This window comes from Aedes aegypti, chromosome 1 (assembly GCF_002204515.2).
Source record: "Aedes aegypti strain LVP_AGWG chromosome 1, AaegL5.0 Primary Assembly, whole genome shotgun sequence".
Classification (NCBI taxonomy): Eukaryota; Metazoa; Arthropoda; class Insecta; order Diptera; family Culicidae; genus Aedes; species Aedes aegypti.
The window spans coordinates 68,281,324-68,304,308 of record NC_035107.1 but is presented as its reverse complement, the minus strand read 5'-3'; the positions used below and the strand labels follow the sequence as shown (position 1 = coordinate 68,304,308).

Sequence of the window (22,985 nt, the reverse complement as noted above, 5' to 3'; positions counted from 1 at the left end):
TGAACTATGGGGCGCAATTTTCATAACAGGATGACGTAGGTCAAGAATTTTGAGTGTTGAATAAAAGTAGGTCAGGAATCCATAATCACAAGGGCGCATTTTCGATTATATGATGAAAATTTGAAAGAAGAAGTGGGCTGAACAAGTTATGATTCGTTAATCTAATCATTCGTGAATGATTGTAGCGCATTTTTTTACATGGAGTAGAAGTTTTCATTAGATTTTACAATTGTGATAATTCCTTAAATAAAATGGGACGCAATTTGTATAAGATTACAGTGACTTTTTGAGTAGAGGATGGGATTAAAGGGGTACAATAATATAGTGATAATTTACTATAAATATTACTAGAAAATCATTGAGGATCTCGCCTTAGAATCCGTTACTGTTACACGTCTTCCGGTGACATTACTATGTTTATATCAGGATGTTTATAAAGATTTAACCAATAATTTTCTATGAGAAAATCTCACCAGAAGTACCTCCAGAATCTTTAAAGAAATGTTCTAAAGATCTGATAAGTAATTCTGCACCTCTTTAGAAAAGTACTTTATTTTGTGATCTCGCACATTACCACTGGGACTGTAATTGGAAGGGAGGCCCCGGTTTTATCGTGAACTACTTGTTAGGTTCTGAAAATATACACTACCGTCATAAATACGGACTCACTAAAATAAGTATTGCAACATTCAGCTGAATATTGAATCACCCCCAAACAAATTTGCATCAACTCAAAATAGGTAACTTCACATTGATACATCTCCAGATCCTTGTGATTTGCAAAAAAAAAAACGATATTCAGCAAAGTTGTTCAGCGGATCAAGGGCTTCCGGAAAGCAACAAGTTGGGTTCGCAATTTTTCCGCTAGGTTACGCTAGTGAGCATGTAAAATTGTGCATTTTAAGCTTGTTTTATCTTGTGATCCACATGAGTTAGGAAGCTGTTCAGATGGTCAAGGATATCCGAGAGGTAAATAAGGACTGTTCATTTTATAAAGTGGACACCTTGTGCATGCTGTATCTTTCTTATTAATCAATGAAATTTCAATCGGTTTTTTGCACATCGTTCGACTAGTATTGTACAATGTTGTGATAATAAAAATTCTCCAAAATAATTAAATTTCACACGAATATGGAACAACGATTAGATCGGTCGATTTTTTGAGGTTATCAAAATCAATGATTGTAAGAAATTGGCTGGAAAATTCGATAATTTATATTTTCTATTTTCAAAAAAGGCTTGTTCTTCGAAAGCATCATAAATCAGAAGCCTGATGGAAAAAAATCAAGTTATTTTTGGAGCAACAATTTTACAGATATAATAAAATCAATTTTCCCGTATATTTTTAAAGAATTTTTTTTTTTAATTTGATGGGAATTGATATGAGTAGAATTTTTTGTGTAAAAGTACGTCCTGACGGAAGTCCTAATATAGTATTAATATGAAAAATAACTTACGCCTTCATAGAGTTACTTAGTAAGTCCCCACGTCACATTCAAAGCACAACAGAAACACAATTGTTTTATTCTTAGAAGACCTATCAAAGTACATTGACAATCATCAAAATTGGCAACACTGCTGTAATAGAATCGATTTTATTTTCCACATATTATTTTCATAATATGTTATTCTGAGATTACCAATTGAAAAATTCGGAGAAAACTGTTTACAATTTGCTGTAGATCGATAAATATGCATACATGATTCTAAAAGTATGAGACTTTTTAGTAAAACTACCATAAACAGTAAAATTTATACTTAAGACTGTAGTTTAATCTCACGATTTAGCTTTCGTTTATACTAATATAGTTTCTTTAGTAATCCAAACTAGTTTTGAACACGCTTTTTACTTTTCTCTTTTGCTGGGAGTGAAAGGATGGTGTATCAGCAAATTTGGCCATAAATGGGTAAATCACTAAAGTTACCTAATGTCATAGAATGGTGGAATATAATTGATATTTTTAAAGCTTTACCTTTAGTAGAATAGTAAAGGATACAAACATACAATTTGTTCATAAAAATAAGGATTTTTGTTTTGCGAAAAATAATGTTAAACTTTGACGGACAGCTTTTTTTAAGAGTTTTTGGAAAAACTATTTAGCTCTTCAACCAAAACCATTTTCAAAGATTTTATATTTTCATAGCATTTTAGAATAATAGGTCAACGATACACAGAAAACCGATTACGATTTTATCAATAAATAAAAAAGATATAGCATAAACAAAGTGTCCACTTTATAAAATGAACAGTCCTTAGTTTGGTACGAAATATTGCCGCTAGTTGGCGCTAGTGAGCATATTAATTGAGCATCCTAAACTAGTTCTATTCTGAGATCCACATGAGACAGAAAGTTCGATTCTTCGACGAAGTTGTTCAGAAAGTCAAGGACATCCGAAATGCAAACAGTTTGGTTTGAAATTTATCCGCTAGGTGGCAATAGTGAGTATATAAAAATGAGCATTTTAAGAAATTTATATCTTTTGCTCTAGATGAGATCGAATGTCCTTGTCTTCCTGAACAACTTTGATGAAGACTTGAACTTTCTATCACACGTGGATCTAGATAGTATTTGCCTAAAATGATCAATTTTACACATTCACTAGATGCCTTTGATGTGCTGAACAACTTTGCTGAAGATCGCACCATTATAGATCATCAACATCTCGAGATATAGCGTTATTAATGTTCCTGTTTAAAGGTGATGCTGAACTTTTCAGGGTGATTCAATATTCGACTGGGTGTTGCAATGCTTTTTCAAGCGAGTCCTTTTTTTTGCAGCTACAGAAGTCCACACAAATACGCTATATAAAGAATTGAGTCCAAAGGTTGCTTAAAGAAACATTCAAGATTTGTTTTCAGTGTGGATCTTTGGCTCTACACTAGATCTACTAGCGGACATAGCATGCTACCAGCAAAAGGACACAAGGAATGAGGAATACCATCAGAGTGGATACAATAACCAAGTGACAGCAGGAGTGGATTATCTCGGAGAAAGGAAGGTGAACCCACAGGCACATTCCTAACGTGCCGGTGCGGACGACCAGAATACGGAAGATAACTTCTTCCTGAACCAGTTTTTGTCAGGCCATGGATGCTTCCGGAAATATATGCACAGATTCGGACACGCAGCATCTGCACATTGTCCGGACTGTTCAAATATCGAGTAGACACCGGATCGTGGGATATTCAACTGCCCGCGATTCAGGGAAATGTTGTCGCAGATTATGTCGTCGATGCAAACGAGATGGCGTGAAGACCAGAGAACTCCGGGACGCGATCGGAGTAGGCTAGATCCTCTGTCGGGGACTAGATCAAGAAGAGCGGGCGTAGCGTAGTATCGGTAATAAGTCGTCGGGCGCCTGCAAACCGGAAGTCATCCTCCAACCGGAATTGCAGAACTGACCCTGACACTTGGCCGACCAACGTCGAGTAGAAGTAGGCTGAGTGTATCGCCGGGGTCTAACTGAGTAATTCGTGAAACAGCACCGGCAAATGGTCGTCAGGGCGCCTGTGAACTGGAAGTTTTCCTCCACCGGAATCGCAGGACCGACCTCGGCATTTGCCCGGCCAGCTTCGGAGTAGACTACGTCTTCCGGCGGGAACTAGTTGAGTAGATCGCGTAGTAGCTCCGGCAAAAGGTCATCGGAGAGCCTGTGAACTCCCGGGAATCGCAAGACCGACCTCGGCATCTGCCCGGATAGCATCGGTTCGGGAGATCTTGCACAGCCGGGGAAATCTTTGTCGGAGTAGGATAGATCCACCGACGGAGACTACTCTGAGTAGTACGTAACGTATAACCGGCTTGAGTTGTCGAAGAACCAGTGAACCTGAAGCCATCCTCCCGGAACCGGAATCGCTGGTCCGACTTCGGCACCCCATTGGTCAGTATCGAAGCACCGTCGGGGACTAAACCGAGTAGCATCGATCGTCGCTGGACTGACCTCGGCATCCAACTGGTCAACCAGGAGAGCTCAAAAAGCAGCAGCGGAGAACGAGTCGTCGTAGAGTAGCGTAGTGCCCATGAGCGTCCAGTAGAAATTCAACAGGATTCTGACGTGAGGCCAGCGTCGTCGCACAGAAAGCCCCAGCAAGATTTTCAACCGCCTATTGGGTAAAACGAGTAGTCGCAGAGACACCGTAGAGACTACGAAAATTCAGCGTTTTTGACAACAGCGAACTAGCGAACTAGGGTCCTTCCGTAGCCGAGCGGTTAGAGTCCACGGCTACAAGTCAAAGCCATTCTCAAAGTATCTGGGTCAAATTCCCGGTATACTAGCGTTACTAGTAACATCTAGGATGTTGATTTATTCAAACCCACCACCCTCGGAATAGTATTGCTGAATAGCTTTTCTAATCATGAGTTCGCCACCTCCTAGTAATCACCAGCAACGCTTAGGATTTACTAAGTTCTACACTTGAAGGAACGTGGTACTTTGAAAAACCTTTGTGGGTGATAACCATGTGCATAAGGCTATGAGAATCACCGGTTACCGGATTGTAGATGTGATGACCTAAACTTGAAAGACTTTTTGGATAACCATAAATAGTTTTTGAACTTGAAAGTTGATAAAACATCATTGAACCTTCTTGTCGTTGGACCTTTTATTTAACCTTGAACAGATCACCTGCTTGGTTCGTTGATCTCAAGACCTACACTCAAAAGAGTTCTTGGATAACCTTCACAGTCAGTGAGCTCAGAAGAGGAAAGTGGTAGAATATAACTCAATTTATTTTTAGGGCTTTTAGCTTTGTTCGTGAGCATATGGGAGAACACTGGTGACGTTTGCAGATTTGATGATCTATACTCAAAGAACTTCTTGAATAACCTTTAACAGTCGTTGAACTAGAAAATGTTTAGATCTTTATGCGAATCTTCATGGGTACTAATTTCATTTCTAAACCATACAGAGGTTCGTAGATCTGAAGATCTCTGCTATTGAGTACTAAATTTATCGAACTGATACAATTGTTAAATAATCGAATTCGTAGATTGTACGATTTAACAATGGTGACTCGAATGCCACATCACCTCCTGGCCCGTATTGGAACCACAGAAGTTGTGGCTGAGCGATGACGGTCACGATCGGAAGATGTGCGCTTTACACGGGGGGCAGTGATGATGGTGGTGAGGGCAATCAACAGAAGTGCGCGGAGGCCTCCCGAAAAAGACAAAAGGCGAATAACCTTCGGAATTATTTTTAGTTTCCGCCATCATCATCATCGTGCGCGGTTTGTGTGCGGTACGAAGGGGCCCGGTTGCTGACTTCTGTTCACACTCACTCATCATAGTGTAGAAATGGTGGTGGTTAACTCGCCGCCGCGCCGCAGCCTGGTTGATTTCCAACCACATCGCGTCCCAATATCTTTCGCCCTGGCTCGCTTTGTGTGTGCAAGTGGCGAATAGTTTGAATCTCGGCCTATCCGGACCACCGCCCCGCTCCGTTCCTGGCCATGGCTGGTCGATAACTGTAAAAATGAATCTATGTGCGAAAAAGTGGTCGGTTACTACTATATCCGATACGTTTGAGGTATCGTCAAACGGGGTAACTTTGATAGTTCGGGACCAACAACATACTGTTTTCAAGAGTTTGTAGCCTCGTTCTTTGATAGGCTGAATCTTTGATAGCCCAATTGTATTAATGCTTGATTTCGGTCATGAATCTCTTTGCGAAAAACATTTTCACAAATTGGAGCCATTTTGTAATCAAAGTCAGGTATTACGCATTAATAAGCAATAGCGGCGCCTGCTGCGTCCGAATGCAGGTCAATTTGGAATGCGGAAGAAATTTGTTATACGCTCTCAGGAGGCCGTTGAGTCCTCCGCACTCTCAAGAGAATCTAATTTCGATTATATGAAAAACTACAGGTCCACTTAAAATGAATCGTTGTACAATCATTCAACTGCTATCGATGATACCAGTATTTGTTTTAAAAAGATAAAATACAAAAAAAAGCATACATAATCAGATTTACTTTTATAAAAAGGTATCAAAGTTATCCCTTCTTACGGTACATACAATGTAGAGAGGAAAAGGGCGGAAGTAGCCGTTGGAACTGCTGCGCAGATTTGTGTGCCCTATCCACTTCAGCAGTGAGACTGCACTATCCGGATGTGAGTAACGGAGTAATACACGCAATAACTGTCATATAATTATTGCATTTGATTCGTATCACCACAAATGTGCAATAACCTTCCGATCGCATCGAGAACAATCGAACTGCAATTAGTTGCACGATTCGACGTTCGCAACTACGCAAATTTAGCACCATGCCTCACCCCAAACTAGGTACATCACCAACCCAAAGAGGATGGAATTCATTGTTTTGCGTTTGCTAGCCCCGCTGATACGGAGTAGCTGACTGGTTATGTAGAGCTTTGCTTTCCACCATCATCCATCCATGCGCCCGTGTTTCCGTGTGATCTGTTTGTCGTCGTATGCCCGCTACAATATGAGCTCCGAGCTTGGAGCTAGTGCGCGCTGCCATCTTTTATTCGCCTCTTTAGTCACATCCCCCACCCCCTTCAAATTCCGCCCCCTCTTCCGCGCCTCACCTCGTTATAGCTCTTCTCGTGCCCATTTCCGATCCGATCCGAAACAGGGTGTTCCAGTTCCTTACATCTCGGCTGCTGTATGGCAGTTTCTGATTCGACAGTGTCGCTCGAGTGGGGTCTCCCTATCACACATCACAGCAACCTCTCCTCGTGTGTTTCATTATAAACACTTTTATAGTGAATCTTGTGAAGCCTCCCGCAGTGCCTTCACTGCGCTTTTTCATGTGCCGCGGTCCATCCCTGACCGCACTTGAACACTGAAGAATACCATATACCAACCATATCTCCGGTTCCTCGGGTGTCAGACGTTCCATTTGTTGGAACAATTCCATGAATATTATAATTTTGAACAATATAAATTGAAATAAAAACAGAAAAACTGAAGCACTTGTCAAAATCCTTACTTAGGTCTCACTGTGTTTGGCTTCTAATACAGATTTCAGTTTAATGGACATAGTATCTTTTATGAACTTCTATACTCCGTCGTACGTAAACAACCAAAACATCTGGATTATTAATAACGACAGAAATTTGAAGGTTTTCGGAGAAACACTTAAAACTTCTTGGCCGGTAATAGCGATATTCATACTTTTGATTTTATTGTTCACAGACTTTTCTAGACGTTAAGACAAACTCTAAGACTATCTTACCTTCCTAGATAGCTACAGCGTAGCGTCACGCTATTGCCGGGCGTATTGTTGAGCTCCATCTTCATCGGACTGGGGCGATACTTCTCCAGTTTTCCCGAACGTTTGGGGTCGCCAGGTCCTCCTCCGCTGCGTACAGTTAGCATTAGGTGACCAGCCCCCTCAAGTCTGCCGTATTTCACACGCTTAATAGTATTCGCATCTATATACACTTGATAAAATACGTGATTCACGCGTCAGTGACACACACCATTTCCTAACTTCCCACTGCCGGAACACTTTTCGTGATGAATTCTGGGCGTTGCATGCTAGTCCGTTGTCTAGTGTGGTGCTTCCTTCAAAGGGCAAAAGGCCCACTGGAAGCATTCACGTGTCGGTGTTTTTTTTAAAGTTGCGGGACCTAAGCTGGTAGTCCGTAGAAGGCCCTTTTCATAGCCGCAATTCGTCTTTTTACTTCGCGGTAAACGTCATTGTCACATGTCACAAATTTTTCAAGGTAAACAAACTCTTCAATAACTTCAAACGCATCCCCATCAAGCACTAACTCAACACCAACACCACTAGGCCTACCTCTATCTCTACCTGCAACCATGTACTTCGTTTTGATTAGAATTAGTGGTCGTTGTCTCCCTCTTCAGAGGCACGAAAGCCTCCTCCAATGATCTGCGATCGATTCCAATAAGGTCGATATAGTCCGCAAATCCGAGGAGCATATGCGACTGTGTAATGTTAGTGCCGTTTCTCTGCACGCCAGATCTCCTAATAGCGACCTCAAATTTGAAAGTGCGTCTCCTTATTTCAATCCATCTATCGTTACCAACGGTGTTTGGACACCGCATCTGCAATCCGAACACTTGATTTCGAATCGTAGCGCGTACTTTTAAAGCGTAGCACGTATCAGCCTAATTAGTTTCGCCGGAAAACCATGTTCAGACATTATCTGCCACAGCTCATTTATTTTCACTAAATCGTACGCCGCCTTGGAATCAATGAACAGGTGGTATGTTATACTCCCGGAATTTATCTAAGATCATTCGCTAGGTAAACATCTGGTCCGTTGCTGAGCGGCTCTCGGTCACAATTTGTTAACCAAGATGCGTGACAGTATTTTGTACGTAATAAGTTTGAAGTACAAAAAATGTTAGTTGTACGAATAGCAGTATAAGTATAATTAATAGCAATTCGATATGATGGTTAAAGAAAGTTAAATAAAATAAGATACCATGCAATATTATTGCTTTATAGGGTAAATGATGAATATTACTATAGTAGTTGGCAACGCTGTCCAGATAAATTTAAAAAAAAACAGCGATATATCAAATCATTTGCGAGAAAGACAATTTGAATCTACAGCAAATTACGAGTGGGCACTTAGTAACTTAGGATTTTAATATAATCTTCAATATAATAAAGTGAGGGTTTGAAAAGAGTAACAGAAAAGTGCATACTTAGCCCCATCCCTACCTCCACTCCTACTGTAATCCTGCACAAACGGCTCTGGAACGCAGATTTGGCTACCCCTAAGGCTCCCTTTCTGATGTAAGAGGCGGATCATAATGAAGCATAATGGTGCCTAGGCAGAGACATTTTTTTCTGGAGATGGCCAAGAAAATTCTTGTTTTACAAAAGTAATGCCGGTCGCAATAACCACGATTTTCACAAATTCGTTATTTTCATAGATTAGATTTTGCTTGTTTGTGATTTTGTCTCATATCGCAGTAGCCATCAGTTTGCACTACGAAAAATATTCATTCTTAGGATTAGACCAATAAAACAATCTTCAAGAATTCTTCCAATAAACTCACGAGTGCTATCCCTTATGATTCTTCCACGAACTTTTAAGGTATTAAAACATGTGCTTTCAAGGGATTCCTCTCAGAATTCCATCGGGAATATCTTCATCAATTGTTTCCATACTGTTTCAGTGCTTTCTCCAAGAACTTTTATACCAGTTTTCACTGAGTTCCTTTTGGGTTTCCCACGAAAATCATTCCCGGCTTAAGTAATTATTATTCTACTGATTTTTTTTCTCAAGTTTCTTTAGGCTTTCTGATCTTACCAGCAAATTTCTCGAAGGATCACTATTAAATTGCCTAACAATATCTCTTGAAGAAATTGGCCAGAGAATGCTTCAGAAATTCTTTTGTACATTTCTTCAAATAGGTCCTCTACGTAATTATTACATATTTATTCCGATTGTTAGTTTGAAACATCATTCAGTTGTTCATTTGAAATTCAATAAGCATTTTCTGGAAATACGGACGAATTCTTCAAGAAATAATACAAGAAATTCAGCCATTCCATGAAAAACCGTGGGTCCCCGAATTCCGTGCAAATTTGCTTTTTTGTTCCTTACCCGAAATAAGGATACACGTATTTTTGGATGTTTTGATTAGGGTGACCATTTCCGAAATAGAGTGACCAGAAAAATCGTGATTTTGCAAAATTTTTATTTCTAAAAAAATTATAACTTTTGAACCGTTCGACCGATTTTCAATCTTTTTGGACGAAAAGAAAGGCTAAAGATTTTGACTTTTCAGGAAAAATATAAAATTTCACAAAAATCGTGTTTTTTACATGAAAAAACTCAATAGTTTCCGTTTTTTCGTGTTTTGAAGGCCTCGGGACCAAAGGGGCTATCGCTGTTCTCATTTATTCTTGAAAGTTTAGAAAATTTTACGTATACTGTCAAATTTTCAGCGATGTATGTTTTTTAGTTTTAGAGATATATATTTTTGAAAATAAAAAAATCAGTCATTTTTTATCGGCACACACTGTAGGTCTCAGCGCATAAAAATTGTATTGTAATCCAATCCGCATGGCTATTAAATTAATTACCTAATTAAACGTGATAAAGATGGATAAATTATGGGTGAAATTATGAAAAAATTCCACGTGCTCGGCTGGGATTTGAACCCAGGACTCTTGTATGCTATGTATGCTTGTAAGCGATGTATGTATGATAGGCAAACAGTTTCAACTCTAAATAAATCGCACTCGCTTTTCGCGCGTGTAACATGAGATGCATGGATGTGGATTATAAAAAGGGTCTGCGTGATATGTAAAAAATTGATTTCTATACTTGTAACCAACTGAGTTATTGGGTCACCAAGTGGCTCGGTAGCTTAGTTGGTAAAGCGCTCGTCTACCATACAAGAGTCCTGGGTTCAAATCCCAGTCGAGCACGTGGATTTTTTCCATAATTTCACCCATAGTTTATCCATCTTTACCACGCGTATTAGTGAATTAATTTATTTTTTTTCTATGGCATTTTCATTTTCCGTGTAATTAACGAAAAAACAGGTTTGAAATTATTTTAATATCACCAGGCTCTTCTTTTGTGATAGGAACCTTAGGCATTTGCAGGTTATAAAAAATAAAATTTTTCAAACATTCTTCAAAAACACCAAAAATAAAATGGATCTTTTTATATGCGTGTTTTGGTACAAGAGATATGCCAAAAACAAAATCATTTTTATTTCCGAGCGACGAAAAAATACACAAAATGCCATAGTGTACCCCGTCTAAAAGCGGAATTGGGTATTAGAGGTTTATAATCTTTTCTCTAAAGGTTAATATAATTAAAGCATGTTTAATGAATTTACAAATAAAAATATAAGGAGTTCAATCAATATCTAAAGAATCCCTTTTAGAAATTATACTTGAAGTCTAGCAGAATACATTCCCAGACTTCGATATTCTCCAGAATTTTGCCAGAAAGCCTGTATGAATTCCGCCCTGAAATTTCACAAGAATTCAATCTTACAATATGAATTCTATCAATAATTAATAAAACTATGTTTTAGGGAGGTCCTTACACATTTCTTTATGAATATCTCAATCCCCTTTCCCGGTTAGTTTATTTAACCGTGTTTCTCCAAAGATTCCTTTACCGCTATGCTAATTTCAGAAGCAAAAGTATACTAGGGGCTTTGCAACAAATTTCCTCTTAAGATTCTAAAGCAAGAAACATTTCAAAAAATCTTTTCGTAAATAATTCGTGTACACTCTGGGGATTTGAAACAGAATTTCCTGCAGAAAAACATGGAAGAATTTATGACGCCATTTGTGACGTATTTTGGAAATATTTCTGAAGGACCGATGATGCACTTCACAAAAAATGTGTAATAAAGCTTTTGGAAAATCATTTGGAAATCAAAACTCAGTATAAGCTATGACTGAAGCAACTCAATTTTTGAGGAATTGCGAGGGAAAACTTTTGATCGGTTAAGTATCCTTTTTTAGTTAAATGTGGAGCATAGTCGTGAATGAATTTGTGTATAAAAAGTAGACATAAAAGGAATGATTGTCCTCCAGCAGGTATTCACGTTGAAAGTATGGAAACATCTTACAATATTATTTAACTAATTTCCAAGAGATTCGTAGTGTTAGACAACACTATCATCCTAATTTGGTAAAACAACTTTGACCTTTTATTAACATTTTGTTAACAACATATTACATTTCATTTGCCGTAGCAGTTCAGTTTTTTTACACGTGAGTTGATTTCAAGTTGATTTGAAAAAAAATGTTTTCAATTTACTTAACCTAACTTAACCTAAATATCTTCTTCTTCTTCTTTCTGGCGTTACGTCCCCACTGGGACAGAGCCTGCTTCTCAGCTTAGTGTTCTTATGAGCACTTCCACAGTTATTAACTGAGAGCTTACTATGCCAATGACCATATTTGCATGCGTATATCGTGTGGCAGGTACGAAGATACTCTATGCCCTGGGATGTCGAGAAAATTTCCAACCCGAAAAGATCCTCGACTGGTGGGATTCGAACCAACGACCCTCAGCTTGCTGAATAGCGGCGCGTTTACCGCTACGGCTATCTGGGCCCCACCTAAATATTTAACGCATTAATCGTGTCAATGGAAAATTGCAACTAATTTGCCTGAAATTATTAATTGTTTTATTTGAACTTTGGTCCAATGTTTCAACATTGGATATTCTATGTAGCTCATTGGTACTGTACCAGGAAGCATCAGCATCATTTTCAAAATTTTATTTTGAATCCTCTGCAGAGCTTTCTTCCTGGTATTACAACAGCTAGTCCATATTGGTACAGCATATAGCATGTCTGGCCTGAAAATTTGTTTGAATATGAAAAGCTTGTTCTTAAGACAAAGTTTTGATTTTCTATTAATAAGGGGATAAAAACATTTGACATATTTGTTACATTTAGCTTGAATGCCCTGAATGTGATTTTTGAAAGTTGAATTCTTATCTAGCATGAGCCCTAGATACATAACTTCATCTGACCAATTTATTGGAACCCCTCTTAACGTGACAACATGTCTACTTAAAGGTTTCAAATAAAGAGTTTTTGGTTTATGTGGAAATATTATTAGTTGAGTTTTGGAAGCATTAGGAGATTTTTTTGACAACCAGCTTCAAATTACTACACAAGGATAAAAAACGTTGAGATCTTTTCATGGTAAATTGTATAATATTATATGCATTGTGGGACCATCAGGGCACCCGATTGCGGAATGGATAGGAAGAGTGAAACTGTCAACTTTCTATCGCTAACATTTTGTGAAAAAAGGGCGGGCTCTTCTCCCCATCTATTGGGTCTTTCTGACAAACAAGGGCTTGATTGTACTTCTGGAAGAAGATTCTTTTTCCCTTGCGGGTTTTGCGTAAGTGTCTCGCCATTTGTTTTTGGCCCTTCAGACAGGAGTATGATTGGATACAAATAGTCATACAATCTTGAACAAATAGTTTTTGTTGGAACAAACCAGCTTATACCATCATCATCAATAGATTTTGAAATGCGTGAAAAGTATTTGTGCATAGCGAAAAATAACCATGGCCCTATTGCTTGAACCTGCGGCATTGAGTGGAATTCTGGAAATAACCTTCAGGCTTCTGGAAACGTTCTCATATCACATGGACACTGTCCGATGGTCAAGTGAATTAAATAGATTTCATGAGAAATTCCTTTCTTGCGAATGCCATATTGGGTTCTCATGGATTACTTGGTCTGGAAAAAACCGAAGCAAATGACTTATTTCATATTTGATCGCTTCAGGTGATCTATAGTCTCTTGAGAGACTTCACATGACGTCCTTGGACAAACTTTCAGTTTTGTCATCATAATTTTAAGAAGTAGTTCGCGATATGTACGGTTTGTCCCTAGAATTGATGTGGTCCCTTTTTTGCGATTTGAAAGGAACTTAGATGTTTCTTATGGAGTTCAAGATCTCCTAACTAATTAAATCCAAATTAAATTAGAGGCTGTTACAATTTGTAGTTCTTTTTTTTTCTCAAGCGTCGCATTTATTGCTCATTTTGATACAATTTCAAACTTTATCACAGTTTTGAAACCTAATTTATTGAAGGATGTTATGAATTCATGACCTTCAAAGGTCCTAAGGGATAGAAGATCCAATGGAATGAACTCGATTAGTTCATTCAATGTAATCTTTGCACATTGTAACATTCATCCCTAAAATGAATCAGTTCTGGTTTTCATACCTATAAATATGTCACGTAAAATGCATCAATCGATAGCGAACTCACTCACAGTGGAAAACGCCATCAGCTTCTTTGTAAGAGCTGATGGCTGGAAAAAAGCGCACACATCTAATATGGATTCCCAGGGGCCTCACCAACAGCCAACAGCAGCGGTGGCAACAGCACAAAGAGAATATACACTAGTTCTTCAAGGCAGCAACTAGCGCACGGGCAGGGTTCCCTAAATTTAGGTCAACCCAAACCTCCCTCACCCACGTCGTCCCTCGCGTTCTCTCTATCGCAGCGTTTGATACGGAGAATGGAAAACGCTCAGTTTGTTAACTTGGGTTAAAAGAATTTCACATTTTCGAGTGGATATTTTCTTTGCTTCTGATTTGGGCGTTTCTCTCATTCTAATGAAACCGAGTTAACGAAAAAAAAAACGTCTTGGAATGGGATTTGAACCTACCATTGTTACACCTCATACTCTTACAGCATTCGAATCATCATTTGCCACTAGCAACCAATTCTACCGCTGCCCTCCTCTGGGCAGGTGCCTGTGACTTACTTCCTTTATTTCGTTTCTTCAAATACGTAATGGAAAATTCCATAAAATTAGATAATTATTCCTCCACACATTGAAGTCGACGACGATCCGAAGAGAAGACGTTTGACGGGTCTGTGGGTGGGAGGCAGAGAGTTGCACATCGAGGACTGACTGGCAAATGGACTTTGCTGCAGAGTAAAAGTCGGTGGCGGTGCACAGTGGTTCCGTCTTTTCTGTGAAGCGGTCATAAATCATGATATTATACAGTAATACTATCAGAATTTGTCAAATCCATTATTTTTTAACCGTCCCAAAAAATACTCCCCAGCCTATTCATCGTCTACTGCTACAGTTCTGATCATATTTGGGGGAAACTATTGCTATCAGATGTTCGGGGGTTGTTTATTATGCCAGTAGAGTAAAACATCTGCCCCCAATGGTAAATAAGCGAGAGAAATGCGTTTCTCTCTTTGGGACTCTCTTTCGCTGCTGCTATTTATCAAGCTTGTTACAACTTGCGAAACATTGCCGATCATGGATCAATACAGATGCGATGTTTTCTTCGCTTGCTTTGATCGTGCTCCGAAATCAATTGAGAACAAATTCTGCAATGCCTGTTGAAAAACAAGGAAACTTTTTTTTTATTTTAACCCATAGACGGTACCACTGTGTGGTGTCGGAAGAAAGTGTGGCTTCTAGGAGCAGCCAAGCCAAGTACTTCCAGTCCTATTCAGTAGTTAGTCACCGGCTAGCTTTGGTCGGTTGCAGTTGGTGCGGAAAATGCATAAAAGAACTGATCTGCGTGTTGCTGCGAGCCCCCTGGCGAAAATTGTATAGATGCAGGGGCATCCATAAGTTTAGAAGAGAGTCACCAACCGACGAGCATTTGGCTGGATATCGAGATATATGTGTATCTTTTTAACAGAGCGGCGTTGACTATTCGCTTATACTTTTCTGGTGTTTATATATCAGAAGGAAAAAGGTTGGGACAGAGTGTGGGTATGTTGACGGGAGGAGTAATGTGTGTACAGTGAGAGGCAAAATAAAGTGCCCACCTTACCAGTTTTCGAATTTCTCTCATTGATTTGGTTCAAATTAAAGTTAACACACCTAAATCTTTTGTGATATTTTATTTTTGATGTTCTTTTAAAGTTGCACTTACGAAATTTTGATTAAAAAAAGAATTTTACTTAAAGAAAAAGAAAATCAATTTGTATTGAAAAAAAAAGTAGTGACAAAAATAAGTGCCCACTTCCTTCTTGGCCCCAGAAAAGATGATTTAAGAAAAATAAAAAGCAATTTAATAGTTAATGTGTCCTCCTTTGGCCTTAAGGACTTGCTGGAGGCTCTTCGGCATGCTTTTCACCAGGTTTTGTAGGTGTTGTGGATCTAGTTCTTCCCAGGCGCGCTCCAAGGCTTCAAAATAATTATTTTTGTTGGTAACACCAGTTTTTTCAACCCTAGCATCGAGAATCGCCCACAAATTCTCGATGGGGTTGAGGTCTGGGCTTTGTGGAGGCCATTCCAGCGGTTTAATCCGACAAGACCGGAAGAAAGACTTGGTCTTCTTTCCAGTATGCTTCGGGTCGTTGTTCTAGAGAAATATGAATTTCTCTTCAAGGCCCGTCTGGATCAGCCAAACCTCCAGATTTTCCAGCAAGATGTTAATGTAGGAATCTGCCGTCATTATTCCGTCGATTTTCACGACGCTTCCTACTCCACTCCATGAAAAACACCCCCAGACCATCACATTTCATCACATCACACTTCCATGCGTCACCGTTCCTTGGATGTGGCGCTCCTGAAGCTCGAGCTGTCTAACCGAGAGCGGCGGGCTCGTGTGTGATGCAGAGCACCACATCCAAGGAACGGTGAAGCATGGAGGAGGAAATGTGATGGTCTGGGGGTGTTTTTCATGGAGTGGAGTAGAAAACCTCGTGAAAATCGACGGAATAATGATGGCAGATTCCTACATTAACATCTTGCTGGAAAATCTGGAGGTTTCGCTGATCCAGACGGGCCTTGAAGAGAAATTCATATTTCTCTAGAACAACGACCCGAAGCATACTGGAAAGAAGACCAAGTCTTTCTTCCGGTCTTGTCGGATTAAACCGCTGGAATGGCCTCCACAAAGCCCAGACCTCAACCCCATCGAGAATTTGTGGGCGATTCTCGATGCTAGGGTTGAAAAAACTGGTGTTACCAACAAAAATAATTATTTTGAAGCCTTGGAGCGCGCCTGGGAAGAACTAGATCCACAACACCTACAAAACCTGGTGAAAAGCATGCCGAAGAGCCTCCAGCAAGTCCTTAAGGCCAAAGGAGGACACATTAACTATTAAATTGCTTTTTATTTTTCTTAAATCATCTTTTCTGGGGCCAAGAAGGAAGTGGGCACTTATTTTTGTCACTACTTTTTTTTTCAATACAAATTGATTTTCTTTTTCTTTAAGTAAAATTCTTTTTTTTATCAAAATTTCGTAAGTGCAACTTTAAAAGAACATCAAAAATAAAATATCACAAAAGATTTAGGTGTGTTAACTTTAATTTGAACCAAATCAATGAGAGAAATTCGAAAACTGGTAAGGTGGGCACTTTATTTTGCCTCTCACTGTATGTACACGGTCGATTCGATACATAATGATGGGTTGCTGAGGAGGTGTAGAGTAGCAGCAGCAGCAAAAAGGCAAAATATGTGTACGCATGAGGAACGAGGGGAATCGGGCGGGTTGTCAGACTGACAAGGGGGGGACCCCAGGCAGGGGTTGGTCGAATGACGAACGGCAGCAATAGTTTGGTGCTTCTCTCGATATGACTGCGACTCGACCGACAGTAGAATGTGAACTGAAAATTCGAAATACAAAAGTTCGAAGAGCAACTCAAGTTTTGTTGGAGGGGGGTACCTTTTCCACCATTTCGGTCTCCCCCCAACGCCACAGCTCGAAACTGTGCTGTGGGGGCCTTTGCTTGATTTCGTTCTCGGTGCTATGCACGAGAAACTGCTATATGATGGTGGAGGCAATGATTCTACCCACCGCCTTTCAGGGTTGCCTTAATTCGTTGAAATAAAATGGAAAATTTGCAAAATGGTCGGGGTCACAAGTGAGAATGTTTTTGGATGGCTGAAAAACACGGTTCACAGAGCTGGTGACTGAAAATTCGAAGAACGATCAAGTTCAGGTGGTATAAAGTGCGACAGTTTTGATTCACGGCTCCGTAATGTTTGTACAGCTTGAGCATTGTTATGTATAATCAGCAAACAGCATCTTAACAAAAGAACAGGACATACATTTGAAATGTTTTCCTTTAAGTATTTAGCCAGTATTGAACTCGCCATGGGCGAAAAGTTACTTAAATAAAGATAAATAATAATAATTCAAACTCCAAATTAGTGTGAAGAGACCTTCTAGGTAAAAGTTCATAAAGATTCAGGTTTCTGAAAAATAATTTCGCTTAGTGTTAACACTTACTTAAGTACTTGGAATCGCAGTAGCGCAAAAACTGGACAGCTTCAGTATCAGATAATACAAAGTTTCATAGTCGGATTCACAACCATTACACACTTATATTTTTATAACACGCCTTTCATCACGCCTGATACACAGGCATTTTGCTAACCAAATCAAACGTCTCCCTTAAAATAGCCTTACCCCCAATACTCATACACTCCGGCATGAACTGGCGTAGATGCAGTGGTATATACGGTCTACAGTGGGTAAGTCATAAATGTGACATCAATTCCCTCACCTCATTGGGCTGCAACCTGACGTGGCAGGTGCCGTTGTTGCCTAAAAATAGAAGATCACCAGCATTTACCAACTGAAGATGCGTCTGTTAGTACCTAGCGATATGGTCTGGTTTCTTGTGTAAATGCAGAACAGAAGTATATTTCTTTACCCATTACGTACTGTTCTAGCTGATTGCACTCAAAATATAAAAGCAAATATTTTCGTCTTAACACTTCAGTCGTCGCGCTGTTGTATTTTGTACAACACAGCTGAAAAACTTCGCTTTTTGTTCACAACAGAAGCGTGGTGGCTCTGACGGTGGTAAACCGCGCGACGACTGGAAGGTTAAAAACGGTGCAGTGTTTACGAAATGAGTAAAACTGATAAAGTATTAGATCACGAGAAAACCAAAGGTTACTTCCAGATTTTTTCCTCCCTCACTAATTAAGACCCTTCCCGTGGTGATTGTGGAGATGCAGAGGTGTTCTCGGTCTCTAGAAGCCACAAACATTACACCCTAACAATCCTTCCCCATCCCAACTGACTGTAAGGACTTGGCCGGCGCAATAATATGAGGTCTGATAAAATTGCACTTCGAGAGTAAGCGGAAACTCCCATCCCGTATTCATTTGGATCGTAGTCCAATTGTTATCAGTTCCGATCCATCACGGAGTATCAACCATTGACATGTACAGTAGCCTGGGTCACGGTTAGGGGAAGTGGTGGTAAAATTAACACCGTGCCTTTTACTGAGAAAAAACAAATTTCGATGAATTTTTATCACGTACGGACGATTTAGAGCATAAATCTGAGTGTTCGAGTTGATACGGAGGACAATTGAAGTGAAAATATCAACGAAAACTAAGATTTTAGAAAACCACGTTTGAAAATTAGAACTGACGTAACTTCTAGCTCGGAAGACTTGAGGTTTTTCAGTGAGGTGAATATCGTTATGATATGATGTCAAATCTAATACCTTTAGAATTCTTTTTGAATGGGTTACAATCATTATTGGATGTATTTTTGGCAATGAAAATTTTCAGAAATCTTTGTTTTGCTCATGTTTTTTGCATGGTGTTCATTTTACCATCAATCGCTGGTCATTTCACCCACATAGTGCAGGTAAAATGAACATTTTCATCGCTTTTTGATAGCGATGAAAATGTGTGAAAATTTAGCTATTTCAGTCTGAATCCATGTAGCTGCTATAGATTACATTCCTATTTTTGATGTTGTGCGGTTGAACTATACAAATTCCTCGTTTTTCTATCAGAAACAAGATGATTTCCTTAAGGTGTTCATTTTACCACCCCTTCCCCTATATGAAAAATTGAGATCCTCGCTCCAATCTACTTTTTGGATTGCATGAGGTCCGTAACAACTGTGCAGAATTTTAGCTCGATCGGTGAAACTATATTTACGCGTCAGCCGTTCAAAGTTTGTATGGGATTTACTATGAGAAAACTTACTTTTGCAAAGAAAAATCGCCAGAGGTCGCCCATAGTGCTCTATAAAAATTCTAAGTACAGATCTCGGTAGGTATTTCTACGATTAACAACATTGTCGAAGACCGCAAAGCAATCCGAGGCATGCGCCACAGAATCGGAAGACCACACACTACTCTAAACATAAAAGAACCAAACTAGACATAAAAAGTCCCAACTGTAAGTTTCCATCAAAATCAGATTGGCCCTTTTGAACATATTTCCATTTTTCTCATATTCATCAATATTTAGCCATTGTATAGTGTTTTGCTCACATAATCGATCCTTGCGAAATATTTGAAGAGGGCCTAACTGCAAAACGTAAACATTGAGAAATTCTCAATTGAAGATTATGTACCATATTTATGATTTCTATTTTAAACCCATTCGCTATTTTACTAGTTCAAAATTTGTGTTCGATACTTATAGCACGGTTTTTTTCAGATAAAATCTCCATCAAATGTGTCCACACCATTCATTTTCTATAGCTAAGCTGCATATCTGGGCCAAATTTAAAAAAAAAAACATGGGGCCAGTTTTGAAGTTACGTAATTTTGAATGTGTAAGTCCACTGATTCAAAGGGAATCTGCCGTGATTATCAGAAGAAATGTACCATCAAATTTTGGTTCAAAGTTATTTTGTTTTGATTATTTGAAAACCTCTTGGTGGATTTATAAAGGCGAAGATAGACGAAATTTGGAGTTCCGCCCTTTTTGAGGTGTAACAATTGAAAACACTAATTTAAAAAAGATTAATTATGCATTCTAATACCGTAAAGCATGTTCAAATGTTTTCAATGATGCTTTGCACTTACATGTCGCCAAAGCCTTTCACAATTGATTAATTTTTCAAAGGCTCAAGTGCTGGAAGGCATTACGGAGCCATTTTTGTGTCATTATTATTATTCCTAAAATAATACTCCCTCTGCTGTTCTGGCTAACGTTGTACTGCCCCGGAACTTAAACTTCAATTGCTGAGTAATGCACTATTAGCCAAACTATAGAACTCGAAACTACTGTCAATACTTTTTTGATCATTTGTAGCATACTACTACATTAAATTTTTCACAAATCTACAATCTGGGTTTCCCGGTCGTTTTTATTACCCAAATACGCAAAAGCCTTGGTAAAAAAAACTACAATAGTAAAAGGTTTATATAAATCAATCAACCCATGCTCAAGCTAGCTCGTGAAGAGAAAGCCTCAGTACATGAAATATGCTTAGGAAAAGAAAGAAGCATGCGTTATTTTTTGGTTTCAATGAATTTATAATCATAACACTTACAGAGCTCAATGTATTCCTAAAAAATCAGAAGATTCTTTACCTTAACACCGAATTTCATGTCCTCGAACTTCATTAGCCCGAGTATCATACTAAACGCACTATTACGCTAAATGCTATTGTCCCGAATACATAATTACCTTGAATGACATTGTCCCGTGCTAATGGAATTCGAAGTAATACTATAGTAAGACATAGACAAATATTCTAAATTAAGTTCTATAAATGACTACGATTTTGAATTCCATTTAACAGAATAATAACGGATGTTCTAAACTTTGCATTATTTTCTTCCATTTTGTATCGCTGCTTTCTACGACTTTAATTTTATTTCATTTCATGCACTGCTACCCATAACCGAAAACTCAACTCGTAAAGTATTCCTTGACGTATACTTCGCTTCGATATACAACATGTAGCAATTAGTTGCATGTAAAATAATCTGAATCGTGAGAGCATGGGTTCACAAAACTAGCCAAAATATTGTGCTACAAGCACTAATTTGATTATATGATGAAATTAGCTCCGTAATGCCTTAAAGCACTTGAGCCTATGAAAAAAATAGTTGATTGTGAAAGATGTTTGTGACGTTGAAAACATTTGAACATGCTCAACGGTATAAGAATTTTTTTTGATGATTACACTTCCAAAAGGACGTAACCCAATTTTTTTTATCTTCTCATTCAACACTCCTCTCATAAATTACAAATAACTATATAAACCAAAGTTGATTCAAATTTTAATATTTTTTTTATGTTTATAATCACTGCTAACGAAAACTCGTTTGAATATCTCAGATTACTATTGAATCAGTGGACTTACACATTCAAAAAGGAGTCACTTCTACACGGGCGCTACGATTTTTTTTTTAAATTTTGCCCGGGCATGCAGCTTAGCTGTAGAAAACGACTGGTGAGCACAGATTCGATGGAGATTTATTTTTGATAATAACGGTCGTGGGAGCTCCGTGTATAGTTTTTCACGTGGCCATAACGTTTTAAATCCCAAATAACATATCAACCCGTGAAAATGGTTGAATTCAAACATCATCGGCAGATAGGCCCCTTTACGAGTCTTCAAAACAGTTAGACCTTTTGATTGAACATGGTTTCAGTTAGGCCCTTTTGGAATATGTTTATTTTATTGATTATTGAATTTCATAGTTGCTGAACAAAATCAAACGATTATGTGAGAAAACAACATAATAGCTAAATAGAGGAAATTCTCTATTGAAGATTCAGTACTATGTTAATGTCTATTTCAAGCCCATTCACTTTTTTACTAGTTTTATCCTAATCATAAGGCGATCTAGCGCGAGGTTGAAATAACGAAGTTTTTTATCCTTAGCAAAAATTTCAATTACGGGAAAAGCACTAATATTCGACCTACATGAATTCTGTGCCAAAATCGTATGTATAGGTCGAAAGTAACAGCCCTGCAAGTATTCTTCTTATTCCTCATCTTGAAATTACATTCTCACTGAAACAGAGCCTGCTTCTCAGCTTGGTGTTCTAGAAGCACTTCCACAGTTAATAACTAAGAGCTTTCTTTGCCAAAGTTGTTATTTTCGTGAATGGGCTTCAAACAGGTATAATCAATAGGGTACTGAATCTTCAACTGAAAATTTACAATATTTAACTTTTATATTGTGTTTCTCTTGTTTGATTTTGTTTAAGAACTATGCAGATCACTTCAATAAGTAATAAAACCAACAAATTACAAAAGGGCCTAACTGCAACTATGTTAAATAAAATGGCCAAACTGAAGGGCCCTAACCGAAACCATGTTCAATCAAAGGACCTAACTAGTTTGAAGATTCGTAAAAGGGCCTATCTGCCGTTGATATTTGAACTTAACCATTTTTACGAGCTGTGTTGCAAATGATATGGGCACCGTAAAAGACAATAATGAGTGTCGAACAGAAGTATAAAACTATAAAAAAGTTGATGGGTTTGGAATAGGAATAATCAACGTGGTACTGAATCTTCAATCAATAATTTCCTATATTTAGCTTTTATATTGTGTTTTCTCACATAATCGTTTGATTTTGTTCAAGAAATATGCAAATCACTTCATAAATCAATAAAATTAACAAATTATAAAACAGTCTAACTGAAACCAAAGTTAAATCAAAGGCCCTAACTGGTTTGAAAACTCGTAAAAGGACCTGTTTGCAGATAATGTTTGAATTCTACCATTTTTACGTGTTATGAGTGACGTGGCTGGGGTTTGTGGGGCCCGGTGCGGAGTTCCATTTAGGGGCCCTAAAAATAAAGGGGA

At 38.6% G+C, this 22,985-nt stretch overlaps 1 protein-coding gene and 1 non-coding gene across 4 annotated transcripts in view; both read left to right on the top strand.

The window, feature by feature from the left end:
- LOC5564151 (serine/threonine-protein kinase tousled-like 2) overlaps positions 1-22,985 on the top strand; it is a 397,741-nt gene that overhangs the window by 313,076 nt on the left and 61,680 nt on the right. The window lies entirely within an intron of this gene.
- Trnag-acc lies at positions 10,316-10,387 on the top strand. Its single transcript has one exon. It is a non-coding gene; the product is annotated as a tRNA-Gly (tRNA).